Here is a 20,140-nt window from a genome sequence, read left to right on the forward strand (position 1 = left end):
AAACAGAGGTGATGTGTTGGAACTTAGACAATTGGGAGGGTAGCATGAGCAATTAGTTCAGATACTTGGGTATCACTATTGTTAAAGATCTAGACAAAAATTCTCGAGATTAATATGAACAAGACTATTAAAGTAGTGGATCGCTTATTTTCCAGATGGAAGAAACCCCCCTTGACAATTTTTGGCAGGGTCAATTTGGTAAAAAAAATGTATTTTGCCTAACTTGACTTAACTTTTTAAAGCGATCCCTCTTGATTTTCCTACCCAAGTTATGTGTAAAATAAATTCAAAGTAAGATTAGAAGTTTCATTTGGGCAAATAAAGGTGCAAGACTGTTGTGGAAAAAGCTGAGACGTAGGCTTACTAAAGGGGGGCTAGCACTCCCAGATATTGGTTGGTACTCCATAGCTTTTCAATATAAAAACCTCTGGATGCTACTAGAATAGACATCCTGGGGGAGGCTACAGGGTGAAATGACCAGGGTGGAGGAGAAGGCTTCTTGTATAAATTTGGGGCACCAAGGTTCTTTAAAAAGGGCCGTCTAACAGTTCTTAGGGCTGCCCTTAGTCTATGGTATAAGGTCAGATGTAGATGGGGGGGATTGGGTACTATTCGGACTTTGCCCCAATCTGGGACTCCCCGGGGACCCCGCTATGTCTGAAGGACAGCCTTGCAATCTCAATAAAAATGGCGGGTATCACCATCTGGTCAGAACTTCTATCCTCAGAAGGAGTACATACCTGGGAGATCCTAAGAGCGAAGGACGGAAGGAGTCTTTCGAGATTTAAATACTTGCAACTAGCTTCCTGGTCTATAGCAGAGAAGGGCGATATACGAGGAGAGTGGGAAGTGGAGCATACATTGCAAGAAGTACATCTTAAAAGAAAGGAAGTTTCTATATGGTATAAGAGGTTCTTGGAGGCCGAGGATCTAGAATATACCCCGCAGCATGCAGTCTGAAATCAGTCTCCTCTGGACTCAGATATTGAAAGTCTATATGAACCTTCTTTGAAACTTCTCTATAAATATGTAAAGCCAGCCAGCTTAAAAGAGAATCATTTCTTTGTTATCAATAGACTTTATTATACCGCAGCAAAGATAAGTTTGCTCCGCTTTCCTACCCCAGATGCTCAAGATGTAATCTTCTCAACGCCAATGACATCCACATTTTCTATGAATGTCTTGAGCTTAGAGCTTTCTGGAAAGGTGTGGAGGATATTCTATGTGGTATTTTTAAAGTTAAAATTAAGGTCCATGTATCCTTGGTTCTGTTCGGAGCCGACGGCGCTCTTGGAAAGAATCTTCAGCCGATACACAGAGGCTTGTTGTTATATCTGGTCCTGATAGCACAGAGAGAAATTTGTCTGAAGTGGAAAGATCCGTGGCCCTCCATATGGGAGGACTGGTTGAAAGCTGCGCTTGCCACGGTCCACCTGGACCATGGGGGAGAAAGTGAAAGTGATGTGAATGTCTGACTGGCCCTAGTGTCTTGGGATAGAGATTCGAGACTGGTATAGCTCCCCCTGGCCCTCCCCGGTCATACGATTACACCTGCCTAGATCAATGGCTGGCTTGGTTTGGTTTGGTTTGGCCTAAGCTAATGCAGATACCACAGGGTGCACAGTATGGAAATGACAGTTCCACCGTAAGAATTGCAGACGCTTAACCGTGAGAGGAGACCAAAAAAAAAAAAAGTTATAATTTTCACCATCAACTAGTTCAACTAATGGTCCATCGACCAGAGGAAAGAACTTTTTGATAAGTAAAATGTTGATTAGGAATAAGCAATCTTGAGGTATAGAAATATAATAAAATATGGCACATATTATCAAGAACTGCGTTAATATTATCGCCGCATTAGCAGCAGTTTCCCGCCGCTAAAGTGGTGATAATTTTAACGTTGTTCTTGATAATATGCCCCTTTGACTCCAGGGGTTTGCTCAAAGTGTGTGCGTTATGGGCCCAGGTGAGTATATGGTATTAACCGCATTGCTGCTGCGGCGGCTTTTCCCGCTTTGTGTGGCATTTTTGAAATTGATGTGAATGTCTGACTGGCCCTAGTGTCTTGGGATAGAGATTCGAGACTGGTATAGCTCCCCCTGGCCCTCCCCGGTCATACGATTACACCTGCCTAGCATCAATGCTGATCTTTTTTTAATCACCACATCGAGTTCCACAACCTTTATTTTTGTCCTTCAAATATTTACATTAATCTACTTCATTATTTTGTAACTTTCAGACTGACTAGTCGCAGTTTAGGTGAATAAACATTATTACTGAATTCAAGGAAATTACAAAAGATACTTTAACTGAAGCACCATGGCTGAATAAACAGGAAAAATAGAGACAAAAAAAGAGGCAGAACCTGTCGACAAGAGAGATATTGTTATGTCCTTGTGTGGATTTCTTTCCCAGGCTGTACACAGTATTCATGATTGCGAATAAGTGTAAATTCAAATGCCGTGTCATGTGCCATAAGTGCAGCAGCAACCTGCACGCATTTTAAGATTTAAAAATATTGCTAAATCTAACATTTTGCACATGCAAAAATAATAAGATAGCAGAAATGTTGCTTTGTCCTCATGCACAATTGTGCGTAGAGAAAGTATTAATCTTGTAAATAAATGCTTTCCTTTTAGCCCCACCCCAAACTCTACCCTTAGTCCACGGCTAAATTTAGGGACTACCTCTGATGGAGCAAGGACTCGTAGAAAAGAGACTTGCTCAGAAGCAATCCTCTTATTTAACTCCCTAACATGTTATTAACTATGTATTGTGTAAAACAAATACACACCACATAAAACCAAGGGTTAGTGAAGCTTGCATATGTGTTTGCTAACATGTATAACTAGTGGTTTTCTAAAAGGGCTGCAAACGGGAAATCTTTATTGCGCATGCGTCAACTGCAACTACACAGTATGATGATCGGTCGCTTGGAGGGAAATTCTTGCGCATGGGCAGTAGATACTAATATGGCGTCTTGAAGACTCACATGCTTTGCATCTGCCTGCTTGAAACTACATGGTGTGAATTTACTAAGGCTAATGCGGGGAAAGTATTAATAAGTAAAGGGGATCAGAATAGAGATAGGTGGTATACAGTGAAACCATTAATTCTTGAAAATAGCATGTCTTTCTGGCTTTATTACTAGTGCGCATTTGGGCCTCTTGGGTATGTCTGGAGTGAGCCGTGTCACATGACCCTGGCGCATGGCAAGTGGAAGTCAGTTCGGAAGGATGACGTGGGGTTCAAGAAGAGTGCAAGGCCACAACCTTCATGAAGCCTGGGAATCTGCAGTACAAGACCCAAATGAATAAAACCACATATTAAAGTTAAACAATTGTAATGAATGTAATGTAAATGCGGGTGGGAAAATAAAGTTTGAAGAAAAATTAAGGGGATGTGTTTATTAACAAAGGGCTAACTGAAAAGAGTGATATGCAAGCATGGTGTGATGATCTTACCCCCTTGCCTGACCATTCAGAGTTAGTATTTTACGATATTGAAATATTAATGGGTGGTACATGAGAAACGAAAAGCTATAATTGAGGTAGTTTTAGTTAGTTAATTAGCACAGACGGTGATGCTGTCTGAGATCAGTTAGAGACATATCGATGCTGAGGTGCTATGATCCGAGGGTCCTGTCAAAGTAGCGAGAGATGCTGATGAAGAATCAAATGCAGAGCTTTATATACTAAATTATTAGGATTAGAAAGAAGATCGCTGAAGAATCTCAAGGAGGAAGAGTGTGTCAGAGAGGGGTGCAACATGTCCTTCTGTGCTAGAGAGGTCATCTGTCCTGTCTTGAATCCTGTCCTGAAGTCTTTGTCTCCTGATCTATCCTGGGGGACCCCTACCAGCCCTTTGGCCAGGGAGTTGGTCTTCACACCATCCTAGGTAAATATACATTTCGTGAATGTGCAGGTGCTCTTTTCTCTCTGTCCTCTCCTTTCTGCGCATAAGTCATTGCAAGTTTGAAGTATGTGTTGATAAGAATAATGTAATCTTCTCTCCTATGAGTATTGGTGAATGTGCTGTATTTTGAAGTGGTTCACATGCAAATAATTTAGATAAAGACACATTTTACCAGAGTCTGTGGTTATTTACTTTAAATATAAAGTTTAGAATTGAGTTATAATTCAACTCCTACATTCTTTTGCCCAGCTCCCACTGTTTTGTAGCTGTAATGTGGGAAATGTTAGATCTAATAGAAAAGGAAAAGGAATTGGAGAATGATTTAGATGTTATAGTTCCTTCCCTTAAAGCCGAGGTTAAAATTGCCTCTTTAACAGTATATGTTAATAAGTTGATTAGAATTTTCCTGGGCTTCTGTTTAGCTGGATTTCTTTTGAACAGGTGCGACGCACCCGTTGTATTTCCGGTGCAAGGTCTATGTTGGGGGAATGAACACTGTCTTTTAACAAAGATATCACAAACCCCTTGATGTCAGTGCCTTCAAGTGCTTTATGGACATTGAGAAGTCTCAAATTGTTCTTCCTTGAGTGTTTCTCTAAACGTTCAAGCTCTTCCTTTAGTTCTTTATTCTGGGCAGCTAGTTTTGCCATATCTGTTGTGGAGGTATGAAGTGCCTCCTTAATTTTCGGAATCTCCACGCGTCAGTTCTTATTGAAACTTCCTCCAACTTCTGTGCTAGTACCACATATGATGCTTGAATCGCAGCCTGGTTTGTCTCTGAAAAAGTGAACCCTATGCTACCTCATCCTTAAGGGCCAATAGGATATCTGCCAAAGATGTGGACGAGGTCCCTGAATCAACAGACTCAGGAAGAGAACCTTGTTGGCCATCATGGTCCTCCTGAGCCGCTAAAGCAGTAAACCTATTTGAAATGCCAACTGCAGGTTGAGTGGCAGATAGAAAGTTCCCAGAGCTCTCCACCAACCCGGACGGCTGCATGTTGCTTTGTGAGGTAGTGGACATTCCGAAAGACTTACGCTGGGTGCAATCCAGAGATATATTTCAGAATGCAGCCTGCTAGGACTGTGAGAGACTTCACGAGAGCCTTCCTTGTTTGGGCCCCACATTGTAGATGAAGACATTACCTTATAGAATGATTTTAGGGAGGGGGTTATTTTCACTTTTAAGGTCGATGCTTTCTTGCCCCTACCCCTCCCTTTTCCTTTCGCTCCGACAGGAGGGGGGGGGGCTCGAGTAGGCAAAATAGGCTGAGTAATATCGATATTGGAGGAGGACTGAGCTGCCCTAACACGCAATGTGTATCTACAAACCTTAGGTGGTGAGATATCTACATTCTGAGCTTCATGCAGTAGAGGGTCATCTCTTCCTTGCCAGACATCTGGGAAACCACAAAAGACTTCCCTTGATAATACAAAGGGACACCACTGGAGAGAAAATCCTTCGGAACCCCAAAAGTACCCTTACCTTCTCTCCGGGTAAATACTGCAGTCTTGTCACTCAAACCGCAGTCCAAGCGCGCTTCCCGGACATCAAGCTCAGCCTCTCATTCTCCTTCACTGCCGATCTTAAGGCTCGCGTAGTCGCCAGTGCTGACTCTGCCTTCAGTAACCCGGACCGGGAAGCAGGCAGTACCGCTACAACGCCGCTCACGTGTTGCGTCCTCCCACCGCGAGGTTCGGATCGTCGGCAAGCCACTACGGAGATCCGGGCCATACAGCAAGCCGCACCATGCCAAGCAGAAGAGATGGGCAAACACGGGCAGAACGAGGGACAGCGGACAACACTTCAATGTAGGAATGAAGGGGAGTATTCTTTATTCGAAAGCACACATCCCGAGGCGCCCCCCCCCCCCTCCCCCCCCCCAGGTGAGACCAGAGACAAGCCAGAGGGAGCTTCGGCCACCATGTTTTCCCCGATGGAGGAGTTGAATAAGCTGGGGGCCAAGCCACAACTAAGGTTTCTGCGTGTTTGCGCATCATGTGGAATAATCACATGTATATGTATCGCTCAGTCGAGGAGGTTGATGATCTTATAGTTAAGATCAAGAACGGGGGCGGGGTATAAGAAGGGGATGGTGGTAGTAAGGAGGGCTCCTAGCCAGTGAGACTCAGAATTGATTTGATAAAATAATGTTTTCTTAAAATGCCCGTGGGACTGAGGCCAAATAGGCTACAGCCTAATAGTAGGGAGGGTGAGTTGCACAGGATGGGGAGCAGTGGGTAAAAAGCAAAAAAATATCCTCAAGCTCACATTTATAAGCGTCCGTCTGTTTTGGGTTTTTTCCTTTGATGGCAGGAACTCTCCCATTGAGTAGTGAGGTCATGTTCATCTCGTGGAATGTGAATGGGTTAAGATGCCCCCGTAGGCAAAAACTGGTGCTGAAATTCTTAGAGCTATCTCCCGCCCAAATCTGTCTTATTCAGGAGATGCATTTAAGCTATGCAGAGTGTGGTATTATATCTTCCAAATACCCTTGGGTAAAATAGTTTTGCTCTTCTGAGCAGACAGTCCATTGCAAGGGGGTGGCTATTCTGATAAAACAGGCGGCAGGATGTTCTATTAAATCTATCCAAACAGATCATACAGGGAGGTGGCTAGTGGCTATTTTGGACTTCAGAGGTTCAGAGTTAGTATACGCTTCCTTATATGGCCCCAATATCGACGATCCGATATATATGTAAATTACTATCCAATCTGATAGAAATAGCCTCGCCTCTAATAATTGGAGGCAACTTTAATGTTCTTCTTGACCCCTTAAAAGACAGATCCGATCAGAGTCATTACATAGGGGCTCCTTGAGTCCGTCGTGCCCTGAAAAACATTTTGCACGATCTAGACCGTATAGAAGTCTGGAGGGTAAAGATGGGCGATACACAGGGGTTTACGTTCCATAGCAAGAAGCTTGGCCACTCTTCCAGATTAAAATATGTTTTAACTGATCGGTCTAGCTTGGACAATATGACTCTTATAACGGTCTTGCCCAGTCATTTATCAGACCATGCCCCTGTGCTGTTTTCCTATGTAGGAAAAGAGGCATAATTTACAACCCAGATGGACACTTAAATGGTCTATGCTGCCAGATGCCGGGATTGTGGGAGCCCTGAAATCAGCTATCTTAGACTATTTTTATATAAATATCGGTTCAACTTCTATGGACTATGTCTGGGATGCCTTTAAGGCTAACCTGAGGGACCTGCTACATGGTCTCATGTGTTCAAAGAATAGGGCAGAGGTTTGCGAGCTACGTACTTTGGAGGGGAAACTTCTTGAGTTAGAAGAGGAGGTGGTTTGGTTAAATCAAGGGAGTCCTGAAAGGTTATCTCAAGTTCAGAGGGACTTAGAAGGTGCTTGCCAGGATTATAGGGGAAGGCTTGTTCAGAAGTGCAGGGCACAATGGATGACAAAAAATATCCAGAACTTCGGTACGGAGAGAAGGCGGGCCTCCTATTGGCATGGAAAGCAAGAGTAGATGGGGCAAAGAATAACATCCATGAATTAATAATCAGTGAAAGTGGGGAGAAGTCAAGTAACTTAGAGGCCATGCAAGACCTCCTTCTCTCTCTATTTTCGGAGCTATACAGGGAGGAGATGGTGCCCAACACTGAAACCCTTCAAACTTGGTTGAGAGAGAAATCCCTGTTGACTAACTGATGAAAGTCGTGAGAGTTTAGATGCCCCAATTACAGAGGATGAAATTAAAGTCCAAATAAGCAAATGTAAAAATAATAAAAGTTGCAGGTACGGATGCGCTTCCTAGTGAGGTATATAAACTCCTTCGAGCGAACTGGTCCCGATATTGGGTATTCTATTTAACTCAGTGTATAGCTCGGAAGGACAGGCTCCCCGGTCTTGGAAAGAAGCAACTATCGTGCTTATCCTGAAACCTGGGAAGGATCCCCTAAAAGCGGATTTGCATAGACCAATCTCCCTGTTGAATGTCGAGTATAAGATCTTCATGAGTATTCTTGCAGTAAGATTAGTTAAGATGGCCCCACAGCTGATAAATGTGGACCAAAAGGGTTCATCCCCGGGAGATATATCCAGGAGCAGACGCAGCAATTAGTAATATTGATTTCGCTATTGTTCGATCCGATCCCTTGGCCGTTGTGGCACTAGACGTGGCCACGGCGTTCGATAGAGTCTGCTGGACATATATCTGGGAGGTTCTTAGGTCGATGGGCTTTGGGCCAGTCTTCATTCAGAACCTGATCAATTACTACCAAGGAGCCTCCGCAAAAATCTTGTTAAACAGCATGTTAAGCACCAGTTTTAACATCCAAAGAGGTACTAGACAGGGTTGTCCCATCCCTCCCCTGCTGTTTGATATTTATATAGAGCCTCTGGCCCAAACCATAAGATTGGACGACCCAATTTCCCCATTTAAGTCCCAGCAATATTGTACTAAGTTGGCTCTCTACGTGGAGGACCTGTTATATACCAACGATCCGGAGGCGGCGTTACTAAGGGTCGAAGCTCTGTTGGATGAATTTGGTTCCCTCTCAGGTTATCTAGCCAACACCTCCAAAACAGAGGTGATGTGTTGGAACTTAGACAATTGGGAGGGTAGCATGAGCAATTAGTTCAGATACTTGGGTATCACTATTGTTAAAGATCTAGACAAAAATTCTCGAGATTAATATGAACAAGACTATTAAAGTAGTGGATCGCTTATTTTCCAGATGGAAGAAACCCCCCTTGACAATTTTTGGCAGGGTCAATTTGGTAAAAAAAATGTATTTTGCCTAACTTGACTTAACTTTTTAAAGCGATCCCTCTTGATTTTCCTACCCAAGTTATGTGTAAAATAAATTCAAAGTAAGATTAGAAGTTTCATTTGGGCAAATAAAGGTGCAAGACTGTCGTGGAAAAAGCTGAGACGTAGGCTTACTAAAGGGGGGCTAGCACTCCCAGATATTGGTTGGTACTCCATAGCTTTTCAATATAAAAACCTCTGGATGCTACTAGAATAGACATCCTGGGGGAGGCTACAGGGTGAAATGACCAGGGTGGAGGAGAAGGCTTCTTGTATAAATTTGGGGCACCAAGGTTCTTTAAAAAGGGCCGTCTAACAGTTCTTAGGGCTGCCCTTAGTCTATGGTATAAGGTCAGATGTAGATGGGGGGGATTGGGTACTATTCGGACTTTGCCCCAATCTGGGACTCCCCGGGGACCCCGCTATGTCTGAAGGACAGCCTTGCAATCTCAATAAAAATGGCGGGTATCACCATCTGGTCAGAACTTCTATCCTCAGAAGGAGTACATACCTGGGAGATCCTAAGAGCGAAGGACGGAAGGAGTCTTTCGAGATTTAAATACTTGCAACTAGCTTCCTGGTCTATAGCAGAGAAGGGCGATATACGAGGAGAGTGGGAAGTGGAGCATACATTGCAAGAAGTACATCTTAAAAGAAAGGAAGTTTCTATATGGTATAAGAGGTTCTTGGAGGCCGAGGATCTAGAATATACCCCGCAGCATGCAGTCTGAAATCAGTCTCCTCTGGACTCAGATATTGAAAGTCTATATGAACCTTCTTTGAAACTTCTCTATAAATATGTAAAGCCAGCCAGCTTAAAACAGAATCATTTCTTTGTTATCAATAGACTTTATTATACCGCAGCAAAGATAAGTTTGCTCCGCTTTCCTACCCCAGATGCTCAAGATGTAATCTTCTCAACGCCAATGACATCCACATTTTCTATGAATGTCTTGAGCTTAGAGCTTTCTGGAAAGGTGTGGAGGATATTCTATGTGGTATTTTTAAAGTTAAAATTAAGGTCCATGTATCCTTGGTTCTGTTCGGAGCCGACGGCGCTCTTGGAAAGAATCTTCAGCCGATACACAGAGGCTTGTTGTTATATCTGGTCCTGATAGCACAGAGAGAAATTTGTCTGAAGTGGAAAGATCCGTGGCCCTCCATATGGGAGGACTGGTTGAAAGCTGCGCTTGCCACGGTCCACCTGGACCATGGGGGAGAAAGTGAAAGTGATGTGAATGTCTGACTGGCCCTAGTGTCTTGGGATAGAGATTCGAGACTGGTATAGCTCCCCCTGGCCCTCCCCGGTCATACGATTACACCTGCCTAGATCAATGGCTGGCTTGGTTTGGTTTGGTTTGGCCTAAGCTAATGCAGATACCACAGGGTGCACAGTATGGAAATGACAGTTCCACCGTAAGAATTGCAGACGCTTAACCGTGAGAGGAGACCAAAAAAAAAAAAAGTTATAATTTTCACCATCAACTAGTTCAACTAATGGTCCATCGACCAGAGGAAAGAACTTTTTGATAAGTAAAATGTTGATTAGGAATAAGCAATCTTGAGGTATAGAAATATAATAAAATATGGCACATATTATCAAGAACTGCGTTAATATTATCGCCGCATTAGCAGCAGTTTCCCGCCGCTAAAGTGGTGATAATTTTAACGTTGTTCTTGATAATATGCCCCTTTGACTCCAGGGGTTTGCTCAAAGTGTGTGCGTTATGGGCCCAGGTGAGTATATGGTATTAACCGCATTGCTGCTGCGGCGGCTTTTCCCGCTTTGTGTGGCATTTTTGAAATTGATGTGAATGTCTGACTGGCCCTAGTGTCTTGGGATAGAGATTCGAGACTGGTATAGCTCCCCCTGGCCCTCCCCGGTCATACGATTACACCTGCCTAGCATCAATGCTGATCTTTTTTTAATCACCACATCGAGTTCCACAACCTTTATTTTTGTCCTTCAAATATTTACATTAATCTACTTCATTATTTTGTAACTTTCAGACTGACTAGTCGCAGTTTAGGTGAATAAACATTATTACTGAATTCAAGGAAATTACAAAAGATACTTTAACTGAAGCACCATGGCTGAATAAACAGGAAAAATAGAGACAAAAAAAGAGGCAGAACCTGTCGACAAGAGAGATATTGTTATGTCCTTGTGTGGATTTCTTTCCCAGGCTGTACACAGTATTCATGATTGCGAATAAGTGTAAATTCAAATGCCGTGTCATGTGCCATAAGTGCAGCAGCAACCTGCACGCATTTTAAGATTTAAAAATATTGCTAAATCTAACATTTTGCACATGCAAAAATAATAAGATAGCAGAAATGTTGCTTTGTCCTCATGCACAATTGTGCGTAGAGAAAGTATTAATCTTGTAAATAAATGCTTTCCTTTTAGCCCCACCCCAAACTCTACCCTTAGTCCACGGCTAAATTTAGGGACTACCTCTGATGGAGCAAGGACTCGTAGAAAAGAGACTTGCTCAGAAGCAATCCTCTTATTTAACTCCCTAACATGTTATTAACTATGTATTGTGTAAAACAAATACACACCACATAAAACCAAGGGTTAGTGAAGCTTGCATATGTGTTTGCTAACATGTATAACTAGTGGTTTTCTAAAAGGGCTGCAAACGGGAAATCTTTATTGCGCATGCGTCAACTGCAACTACACAGTATGATGATCGGTCGCTTGGAGGGAAATTCTTGCGCATGGGCAGTAGATACTAATATGGCGTCTTGAAGACTCACATGCTTTGCATCTGCCTGCTTGAAACTACATGGTGTGAATTTACTAAGGCTAATGCGGGGAAAGTATTAATAAGTAAAGGGGATCAGAATAGAGATAGGTGGTATACAGTGAAACCATTAATTCTTGAAAATAGCATGTCTTTCTGGCTTTATTACTAGTGCGCATTTGGGCCTCTTGGGTATGTCTGGAGTGAGCCGTGTCACATGACCCTGGCGCATGGCAAGTGGAAGTCAGTTCGGAAGGATGACGTGGGGTTCAAGAAGAGTGCAAGGCCACAACCTTCATGAAGCCTGGGAATCTGCAGTACAAGACCCAAATGAATAAAACCACATATTAAAGTTAAACAATTGTAATGAATGTAATGTAAATGCGGGTGGGAAAATAAAGTTTGAAGAAAAATTAAGGGGATGTGTTTATTAACAAAGGGCTAACTGAAAAGAGTGATATGCAAGCATGGTGTGATGATCTTACCCCCTTGCCTGACCATTCAGAGTTAGTATTTTACGATATTGAAATATTAATGGGTGGTACATGAGAAACGAAAAGCTATAATTGAGGTAGTTTTAGTTAGTTAATTAGCACAGACGGTGATGCTGTCTGAGATCAGTTAGAGACATATCGATGCTGAGGTGCTATGATCCGAGGGTCCTGTCAAAGTAGCGAGAGATGCTGATGAAGAATCAAATGCAGAGCTTTATATACTAAATTATTAGGATTAGAAAGAAGATCGCTGAAGAATCTCAAGGAGGAAGAGTGTGTCAGAGAGGGGTGCAACATGTCCTTCTGTGCTAGAGAGGTCATCTGTCCTGTCTTGAATCCTGTCCTGAAGTCTTTGTCTCCTGATCTATCCTGGGGGACCCCTACCAGCCCTTTGGCCAGGGAGTTGGTCTTCACACCATCCTAGGTAAATATACATTTCGTGAATGTGCAGGTGCTCTTTTCTCTCTGTCCTCTCCTTTCTGCGCATAAGTCATTGCAAGTTTGAAGTATGTGTTGATAAGAATAATGTAATCTTCTCTCCTATGAGTATTGGTGAATGTGCTGTATTTTGAAGTGGTTCACATGCAAATAATTTAGATAAAGACACATTTTACCAGAGTCTGTGGTTATTTACTTTAAATATAAAGTTTAGAATTGAGTTATAATTCAACTCCTACATTCTTTTGCCCAGCTCCCACTGTTTTGTAGCTGTAATGTGGGAAATGTTAGATCTAATAGAAAAGGAAAAGGAATTGGAGAATGATTTAGATGTTATAGTTCCTTCCCTTAAAGCCGAGGTTAAAATTGCCTCTTTAACAGTATATGTTAATAAGTTGATTAGAATTTTCCTGGGCTTCTGTTTAGCTGGATTTCTTTTGAACAGGTGCGACGCACCCGTTGTATTTCCGGTGCAAGGTCTATGTTGGGGGAATGAACACTGTCTTTTAACAAAGATATCACAAACCCCTTGATGTCAGTGCCTTCAAGTGCTTTATGGACATTGAGAAGTCTCAAATTGTTCTTCCTTGAGTGTTTCTCTAAACGTTCAAGCTCTTCCTTTAGTTCTTTATTCTGGGCAGCTAGTTTTGCCATATCTGTTGTGGAGGTATGAAGTGCCTCCTTAATTTTCGGAATCTCCACGCGTCAGTTCTTATTGAAACTTCCTCCAACTTCTGTGCTAGTACCACATATGATGCTTGAATCGCAGCCTGGTTTGTCTCTGAAAAAGTGAACCCTATGCTACCTCATCCTTAAGGGCCAATAGGATATCTGCCAAAGATGTGGACGAGGTCCCTGAATCAACAGACTCAGGAAGAGAACCTTGTTGGCCATCATGGTCCTCCTGAGCCGCTAAAGCAGTAAACCTATTTGAAATGCCAACTGCAGGTTGAGTGGCAGATAGAAAGTTCCCAGAGCTCTCCACCAACCCGGACGGCTGCATGTTGCTTTGTGAGGTAGTGGACATTCCGAAAGACTTACGCTGGGTGCAATCCAGAGATATATTTCAGAATGCAGCCTGCTAGGACTGTGAGAGACTTCACGAGAGCCTTCCTTGTTTGGGCCCCACATTGTAGATGAAGACATTACCTTATAGAATGATTTTAGGGAGGGGGTTATTTTCACTTTTAAGGTCGATGCTTTCTTGCCCCTACCCCTCCCTTTTCCTTTCGCTCCGACAGGAGGGGGGGGGGCTCGAGTAGGCAAAATAGGCTGAGTAATATCGATATTGGAGGAGGACTAAGCTGCCCTAACACGCAATGTGTATCTACAAACCTTAGGTGGTGAGATATCTACATTCTGAGCTTCATGCAGTAGAGGGTCATCTCTTCCTTGCCAGACATCTGGGAAACCACAAAAGACTTCCCTTGATAATACAAAGGGACACCACTGGAGAGAAAATCCTTCGGAACCCCAAAAGTACCCTTACCTTCTCTCCGGGTAAATACTGCAGTCTTGTCACTCAAACCGCAGTCCAAGCGCGCTTCCCGGACATCAAGCTCAGCCTCTCATTCTCCTTCACTGCCGATCTTAAGGCTCGCGTAGTCGCCAGTGCTGACTCTGCCTTCAGTAACCCGGACCGGGAAGCAGGCAGTACCGCTACAACGCCGCTCACGTGTTGCGTCCTCCCACCGCGAGGTTCGGATCGTCGGCAAGCCACTACGGAGATCCGGGCCATACAGCAAGCCGCACCATGCCAAGCAGAAGAGATGGGCAAACACGGGCAGAACGAGGGACAGCGGACAACACTTCAATGTAGGAATGAAGGGGAGTATTCTTTATTCGAAAGCACACATCCCGAGGCGCCCCCCCCCCCTCCCCCCCCCCAGGTGAGACCAGAGACAAGCCAGAGGGAGCTTCGGCCACCATGTTTTCCCCGATGGAGGAGTTGAATAAGCTGGGGGCCAAGCCACAACTAAGGTTTCTGCGTGTTTGCGCATCATGTGGAATAATCACATGTATATGTATCGCTCAGTCGAGGAGGTTGATGATCTTATAGTTAAGATCAAGAACGGGGGCGGGGTATAAGAAGGGGATGGTGGTAGTAAGGAGGGCTCCTAGCCAGTGAGACTCAGAATTGATTTGATAAAATAATGTTTTCTTAAAATGCCCGTGGGACTGAGGCCAAATAGGCTACAGCCTAATAGTAGGGAGGGTGAGTTGCACAGGATGGGGAGCAGTGGGTAAAAAGCAAAAAAATATCCTCAAGCTCACATTTATAAGCGTCCGTCTGTTTTGGGTTTTTTCCTTTGATGGCAGGAACTCTCCCATTGAGTAGTGAGGTCATGTTCATCTCGTGGAATGTGAATGGGTTAAGATGCCCCCGTAGGCAAAAACTGGTGCTGAAATTCTTAGAGCTATCTCCCGCCCAAATCTGTCTTATTCAGGAGATGCATTTAAGCTATGCAGAGTGTGGTATTATATCTTCCAAATACCCTTGGGTAAAATAGTTTTGCTCTTCTGAGCAGACAGTCCATTGCAAGGGGGTGGCTATTCTGATAAAACAGGCGGCAGGATGTTCTATTAAATCTATCCAAACAGATCATACAGGGAGGTGGCTAGTGGCTATTTTGGACTTCAGAGGTTCAGAGTTAGTATACGCTTCCTTATATGGCCCCAATATCGACGATCCGATATATATGTAAATTACTATCCAATCTGATAGAAATAGCCTCGCCTCTAATAATTGGAGGCAACTTTAATGTTCTTCTTGACCCCTTAAAAGACAGATCCGATCAGAGTCATTACATAGGGGCTCCTTGAGTCCGTCGTGCCCTGAAAAACATTTTGCACGATCTAGACCGTATAGAAGTCTGGAGGGTAAAGATGGGCGATACACAGGGGTTTACGTTCCATAGCAAGAAGCTTGGCCACTCTTCCAGATTAAAATATGTTTTAACTGATCGGTCTAGCTTGGACAATATGACTCTTATAACGGTCTTGCCCAGTCATTTATCAGACCATGCCCCTGTGCTGTTTTCCTATGTAGGAAAAGAGGCATAATTTACAACCCAGATGGACACTTAAATGGTCTATGCTGCCAGATGCCGGGATTGTGGGAGCCCTGAAATCAGCTATCTTAGACTATTTTTATATAAATATCGGTTCAACTTCTATGGACTATGTCTGGGATGCCTTTAAGGCTAACCTGAGGGACCTGCTACATGGTCTCATGTGTTCAAAGAATAGGGCAGAGGTTTGCGAGCTACGTACTTTGGAGGGGAAACTTCTTGAGTTAGAAGAGGAGGTGGTTTGGTTAAATCAAGGGAGTCCTGAAAGGTTATCTCAAGTTCAGAGGGACTTAGAAGGTGCTTGCCAGGATTATAGGGGAAGGCTTGTTCAGAAGTGCAGGGCACAATGGATGACAAAAAATATCCAGAACTTCGGTACGGAGAGAAGGCGGGCCTCCTATTGGCATGGAAAGCAAGAGTAGATGGGGCAAAGAATAACATCCATGAATTAATAATCAGTGAAAGTGGGGAGAAGTCAAGTAACTTAGAGGCCATGCAAGACCTCCTTCTCTCTCTATTTTCGGAGCTATACAGGGAGGAGATGGTGCCCAACACTGAAACCCTTCAAACTTGGTTGAGAGAGAAATCCCTGTTGACTAACTGATGAAAGTCGTGAGAGTTTAGATGCCCCAATTACAGAGGATGAAATTAAAGTCCAAATAAGCAAATGTAAAAATAATAAAAGTTGCAGGTACGGATGCGCTTCCTAGTGAGGTATATAAACTCCTTCGAGCGAACTGGTCCCGATATTGGGTATTCTATTTAACTCAGTGTATAGCTCGGAAGGACAGGCTCCCCGGTCTTGGAAAGAAGCAACTATCGTGCTTATCCTGAAACCTGGGAAGGATCCCCTAAAAGCGGATTTGCATAGACCAATCTCCCTGTTGAATGTCGAGTATAAGATCTTCATGAGTATTCTTGCAGTAAGATTAGTTAAGATGGCCCCACAGCTGATAAATGTGGACCAAAAGGGTTCATCCCCGGGAGATATATCCAGGAGCAGACGCAGCAATTAGTAATATTGATTTCGCTATTGTTCGATCCGATCCCTTGGCCGTTGTGGCACTAGACGTGGCCACGGCGTTCGATAGAGTCTGCTGGACATATATCTGGGAGGTTCTTAGGTCGATGGGCTTTGGGCCAGTCTTCATTCAGAACCTGATCAATTACTACCAAGGAGCCTCCGCAAAAATCTTGTTAAACAGCATGTTAAGCACCAGTTTTAACATCCAAAGAGGTACTAGACAGGGTTGTCCCATCCCTCCCCTGCTGTTTGATATTTATATAGAGCCTCTGGCCCAAACCATAAGATTGGACGACCCAATTTCCCCATTTAAGTCCCAGCAATATTGTACTAAGTTGGCTCTCTACGTGGAGGACCTGTTATATACCAACGATCCGGAGGCGGCGTTACTAAGGGTCGAAGCTCTGTTGGATGAATTTGGTTCCCTCTCAGGTTATCTAGCCAACACCTCCAAAACAGAGGTGATGTGTTGGAACTTAGACAATTGGGAGGGTAGCATGAGCAATTAGTTCAGATACTTGGGTATCACTATTGTTAAAGATCTAGACAAAAATTCTCGAGATTAATATGAACAAGACTATTAAAGTAGTGGATCGCTTATTTTCCAGATGGAAGAAACCCCCCTTGACAATTTTTGGCAGGGTCAATTTGGTAAAAAAAATGTATTTTGCCTAACTTGACTTAACTTTTTAAAGCGATCCCTCTTGATTTTCCTACCCAAGTTATGTGTAAAATAAATTCAAAGTAAGATTAGAAGTTTCATTTGGGCAAATAAAGGTGCAAGACTGTCGTGGAAAAAGCTGAGACGTAGGCTTACTAAAGGGGGGCTAGCACTCCCAGATATTGGTTGGTACTCCATAGCTTTTCAATATAAAAACCTCTGGATGCTACTAGAATAGACATCCTGGGGGAGGCTACAGGGTGAAATGACCAGGGTGGAGGAGAAGGCTTCTTGTATAAATTTGGGGCACCAAGGTTCTTTAAAAAGGGCCGTCTAACAGTTCTTAGGGCTGCCCTTAGTCTATGGTATAAGGTCAGATGTAGATGGGGGGGATTGGGTACTATTCGGACTTTGCCCCAATCTGGGACTCCCCGGGGACCCCGCTATGTCTGAAGGACAGCCTTGCAATCTCAATAAAAATGGCGGGTATCACCATCTGGTCAGAACTTCTATCCTCAGAAGGAGTACATACCTGGGAGATCCTAAGAGCGAAGGACGGAAGGAGTCTTTCGAGATTTAAATACTTGCAACTAGCTTCCTGGTCTATAGCAGAGAAGGGCGATATACGAGGAGAGTGGGAAGTGGAGCATACATTGCAAGAAGTACATCTTAAAAGAAAGGAAGTTTCTATATGGTATAAGAGGTTCTTGGAGGCCGAGGATCTAGAATATACCCCGCAGCATGCAGTCTGAAATCAGTCTCCTCTGGACTCAGATATTGAAAGTCTATATGAACCTTCTTTGAAACTTCTCTATAAATATGTAAAGCCAGCCAGCTTAAAACAGAATCATTTCTTTGTTATCAATAGACTTTATTATACCGCAGCAAAGATAAGTTTGCTCCGCTTTCCTACCCCAGATGCTCAAGATGTAATCTTCTCAACGCCAATGACATCCACATTTTCTATGAATGTCTTGAGCTTAGAGCTTTCTGGAAAGGTGTGGAGGATATTCTATGTGGTATTTTTAAAGTTAAAATTAAGGTCCATGTATCCTTGGTTCTGTTCGGAGCCGACGGCGCTCTTGGAAAGAATCTTCAGCCGATACACAGAGGCTTGTTGTTATATCTGGTCCTGATAGCACAGAGAGAAATTTGTCTGAAGTGGAAAGATCCGTGGCCCTCCATATGGGAGGACTGGTTGAAAGCTGCGCTTGCCACGGTCCACCTGGACCATGGGGGAGAAAGTGAAAGTGATGTGAATGTCTGACTGGCCCTAGTGTCTTGGGATAGAGATTCGAGACTGGTATAGCTCCCCCTGGCCCTCCCCGGTCATACGATTACACCTGCCTAGATCAATGGCTGGCTTGGTTTGGTTTGGTTTGGCCTAAGCTAATGCAGATACCACAGGGTGCACAGTATGGAAATGACAGTTCCACCGTAAGAATTGCAGACGCTTAACCGTGAGAGGAGACCAAAAAAAAAAAAAGTTATAATTTTCACCATCAACTAGTTCAACTAATGGTCCATCGACCAGAGGAAAGAACTTTTTGATAAGTAAAATGTTGATTAGGAATAAGCAATCTTGAGGTATAGAAATATAATAAAATATGGCACATATTATCAAGAACTGCGTTAATATTATCGCCGCATTAGCAGCAGTTTCCCGCCGCTAAAGTGGTGATAATTTTAACGTTGTTCTTGATAATATGCCCCTTTGACTCCAGGGGTTTGCTCAAAGTGTGTGCGTTATGGGCCCAGGTGAGTATATGGTATTAACCGCATTGCTGCTGCGGCGGCTTTTCCCGCTTTGTGTGGCATTTTTGAAATTACAGCGTTACGTGACGAGCTCAGCTCGTCATCCGCACAAGGCAGGTAAGCCTGATGACGAGCTGAGCTCGTCATCAGCATCGAAGTGGTTAAGAGTATCTCTTGCTGGTACGCCGCTGGATCACCTCCACTTATTTTTTTCCACCATTTAAAACATTGCACAAACTCCAATAAGCCTAGAACCGGCCCTGGAAACAATAAACGGACTGGCTTCAAAATCTACAGTTGGAAATATTAGAACAATCGGAGCTATCCGATAATAAAGTTTACATTTTTTTTAAAGGGAAGAAATGATTGAAGGAAGACGGTTTGAGCGTTTAGACGTATAACCTTGGCCATTCACACACGTTAAGTAAGTCTTGCTCATCTCGCACCTTTATAACAAGGTCACGGAGGGACAGCCCAAAAAGATACAGCATTTATAAATGATACCCAGACCGCCGAATACTCCAGTTGTAAACGATAATTTAAAATAGTTTCCCAGGATTTTAAAAGCGACGTCATTTTTAAGGATACAACTCCCAACAAACGGTAAAGTGACGTAGTCACCACCTACCTTTTATTAATGCTCCTCTCAGCTCCATAAGCAGGATGCCTAGCTACAACAAATTATCTGACGGGGGGGGGGGGGGGGGGGGGGAATAAAATACCTGTAAGGACGAAGAATGAGCAGCCCAGCTCTGCTGCGGTACCTTTGTGACTGCCAGTACCCGATCCTCGCGCGACTTCTTCCCAGACATCACGTTACTGACGCTATAGCAAAAAGCAAGACTTCCAAAACAGTAAGTACATTAAGTGACATCAGTACCAACTCACTCGGCGCGAGCCCAAGCCCCTCCCCTCAAAAACAAAAAAACGCGCCAACGTGAACTTGTTGCAGACCAGCAATGTAGATAGCAGAGCGTATCGATGAGCGATGCGCTGCTTCTGTACTCAGGTCAAGCGCAATATTTGTATGTGATTGTTTTGAAGTGTATCCATGTCAAACTTGACGTTATAAACTGGAGTCTATTGATTTCTGATGCCGAAAAATAAGAGCAAGATTCAGGCATCCTAAACGTCCGGAATTTCAATGCAAATTAATGAGAATGTCTCCACATTTCTCACACGACCTTTGAAGTGATGTTTATGATTATTGAGCATTAATTGTTTTTTCATATTTCTTTAAAATGATTGACGCAGGGGT

General features: G+C 43.5%; 1 long non-coding RNA gene across 2 annotated transcripts in view; it reads right to left on the reverse strand.

The window, feature by feature from the left end:
• LOC147708101 (uncharacterized) overlaps positions 1 to 19,774 on the reverse strand; it is a 118,683-nt gene extending 98,909 nt beyond the window's left edge. For both annotated transcript variants that reach the window (XR_015296637.1, XR_015296636.1), the window contains exon 1: positions 19,605 to 19,774. This is a non-coding gene — a long non-coding RNA (uncharacterized LOC147708101). The remainder of the gene's footprint in view (positions 1 to 19,604) is intronic.
• Positions 19,775 to 20,140: the final 366 nt, after the last annotated feature.

This window comes from Lissotriton vulgaris, chromosome 6 (genome assembly GCF_964263255.1).
Source record: "Lissotriton vulgaris chromosome 6, aLisVul1.2, whole genome shotgun sequence".
Lineage (NCBI taxonomy): Eukaryota > Metazoa > Chordata > Amphibia > Caudata > Salamandridae > Lissotriton > Lissotriton vulgaris.